This window comes from Arachis hypogaea, chromosome 17, assembly GCF_003086295.3.
Source record: "Arachis hypogaea cultivar Tifrunner chromosome 17, arahy.Tifrunner.gnm2.J5K5, whole genome shotgun sequence".
Lineage (NCBI taxonomy): Eukaryota > Viridiplantae > Streptophyta > Magnoliopsida > Fabales > Fabaceae > Arachis > Arachis hypogaea.
In genome coordinates this window covers 102,391-105,352 of record NC_092052.1, presented here as the reverse complement: position 1 = coordinate 105,352, position 2,962 = coordinate 102,391, and the positions used below count along the sequence as shown (strand labels likewise).

General features: G+C 42.7%; 1 non-coding gene across 1 annotated transcript; it reads right to left on the bottom strand.

Moving 5' to 3' along the window:
* Positions 1 to 400: 400 nt before the first annotated feature.
* LOC112768273 (small nucleolar RNA R71) lies at positions 401 to 504 on the bottom strand. Its single transcript, XR_003185709.1, has one exon. It is a non-coding gene; the product is annotated as a small nucleolar RNA R71 (small nucleolar RNA).
* Between the last annotated feature and the right edge of the window lie 2,458 nt (positions 505 to 2,962).

The following is a 2,962-nucleotide window of genomic DNA, read 5'->3' as shown; positions in this document are numbered from 1 at the left end:
GGCAGACGCAAATAATAATGATAATAATGCAAGGAGAATACTAGGTGACTTCACAAAACCAACATCCAAGTTTGATGGAAGAAGCATCTCCATTCCTGCCATTGGAGCCAATAACTTTGAGCTTAAGCCTCAACTAGTTGCTTTAATGCAACAAAACTGCAAGTTTTATGGACTTCCATCTGAAGATCCTTATCAGTTCTTAACTGAGTTCTTGCAAGTCTGTGATACTGTAAAGACGAATGGAGTTAATCCTGAAGTCTACAGACTCATGCTTTTCCCTTTTGCTGTAAGAGACAGAGCTAGAATATGGTTGGATTCACAACCTAAGGATAGCCTGGACTCCTGGGATAAGCTGGTCACTGCATTCTTAGATAAGTTATTTCCTCCTCAAAAGCTGAGCAAGCTGAGAGTGGATGTTCAAACCTTCAAACAAAAAGATGGTGAATCCCTCTATGAAGCTTGGGAGAGATACAAGCAGCTGACCAAGAGATGTCCATCTGACATGTTTTCAGAATGGACCCTATTAGATATATTCTATTATGGTCTCTCTGAATTTTCGAAAATGTCACTGGATCATTCTGCAGGTGGATCTATTCACCTGAAGAAAACGCCTGAAGAGGCTCAAGAACTCATTGACATGGTTGCAAACAACCAGTTCATGTATACCTCTGAGAGGAATTCCGTGAATAATGGGGTCCCTCAGAAGAAAGGAGTTCTTGAAATTGATGCTCTGAATGCCATATTGGCTCAGAACAAAATGTTGACTCAACAGGTCAACATAATCTCTCAAAATCTGAATGGATTGCAACATGCATCCAACATTACTAGAGAGGCAGCTTCTGAAGAAGCTTATGATCCTGAGAACCCTGCCATGGCAGAGGTTAATTATTTGGGTGAACCTTATGGAAACACTTATAACCCATCATGGAGAAATCATCCAAATTTCTCCTGGAAGGATCAACAAAAGCCTCAACAAGGCTTTAATAATGGTGGACGCAATAGGCTGAATAATAATAAGCCATATCCATCATCTTCTCAGCAACAGACAGAGAATGCTGAACAAAATAATTCTAATTTAGCTAATATAGTCTCTGATCTGTCAAAGGCCACTTTCATTTTCATGAATGAAACCAGATCTTCCATTAGAAATTTGGAGGCACAAGTAGGCCAGCTGAGTAAGGAAGTTATTGAAACTCCTCCCAGTATTCTCCCAAGTAATACAGAAGAGAATCCAAAAGGAGAGTGCAAAGCCATTGACTTAGTCAACATGGCCGAATGCATCAAGGAGGAGGAGGACGAAAATCCTAGTGAGGCAGACCTCCTGGGACGTCCTTCAAGCAAGAAGGAGTTTCCTAATAAGGATCCTGAGGAATCTGAGGCTCATACAGAGACCATAGAGATCCCATTAAATCTCCTTCTGCCATTCATGAGCTCTGACTATTATTCATCCTCTGAAGAGGATGAAGATGTGACTGGAGAGCAAGTTGCTCAATACTTAGGAGCTATCATGAAGCTGAATGCCAAGTTATTTGGTAATGAGGCTTGGGAAAGTAAACCTCCCTTGCTCATTAGTGAATTAGAGACTTGGATTCAGGAAACTCTACCTCAAAAGAAACAAGATCCTGGCAAGTTCTTAATACCTTGCACCATTGGCACCATGAGCTTTGAAAAAGCTCTGTGTGATCTTGGGTCAGGGATAAACCTTATGCCACTCTCTGTAATGGAGAAGCTAGGAATCATTGAGGTACAACCTGCCTTGTTCTCATTACAATTGGCAGATAAATCCATAAGACAAGCTTATGGAATGGTAGAGGACATGCTAGTAAAGGTTGAAGGCTTTTACATCCCTACTGATTTCATAATCCTAGATACTAGGAAGGAAGATGATGAATGCATCATCCTAGGAAGACCTTTCCTAGCCACAGCAGAAGCTGTGATAGATTTCAACAGAGGAGAGTTAGTCCTTCAACTGAATGGGGAATACCTTGTGTTTCAAGCACATGGCCATCCCTCTGTGACAAAAGAGAGCAAGCATGAAGAGCTTCTCTCAGTTCAAGGTCAAGAAGAGCCCACACAGTCAAGCTCTAAGTTTGGTGTTGTGAAGCCACAACCAAACTCTAAGTTTGGTGTTCAAACCCCATATCCAGACTCTAAGTTTGGTGTTGGGACTAGACAACATTGACTTGATTGCTCTGTGGCTCCATGAGAGCCACTGTCAAGCTATTGACATTAAAGAAGCGCTTGTTGGGAGGCAACCCAATTTTATTTATCTAATTTTATTTTATTTTGTTTCTTTGTTATTTTTGTGTTTAATTAGGTACATGATCATGAGGAGTCACGAAAAAAATCAAAAAAATTAAAAACAGAGTCAAAAACAGAAGAAAAAATTTTTCACCCTGGAGGACGCACGGGCCGGCGTTCAGCGCCCAGAAGATGCATCTGGCCAGCGTTCAGCGCCAGAACAGAGCATCTTCCTGGCGCTGAACGCCCAAAACAAGCAACATCCTGGCGTTTAGCGCCAGGATGCGCACGCAGAGGACAATCTGGCGCTGAATGCCAGAAACAAGCTTGAAACTGGCGTTTAACGCCCAGATCAAGCATCACATGGGCGTTTAACGCCCAGAACATGCACCAATGGGCGTTTGAACGCCAGAATGGTGCATGAAGGCAATTTACACGCCTATATGGTGAAGGAATGGTATTTCTTTTCACCTCAGGATCTGTGGACCCCACAGGATCCCCACCTCAGGATCTGTGGACCCCACAGGATCCCCACCTACCCAATTCTCACCTTCCCTCTTAATCCTACTTTTGTGATTTGAATATCCATGTCACAATTCCCAAAACCCTTCACCAATCACCTCAATTCCTCTTCCCCATTACCCCATGCACCATTCACCTCAACCTCCTCTTCCCCATAAACCCCACCTACCTCCATTACATTCAAATTCAATTTCCCACC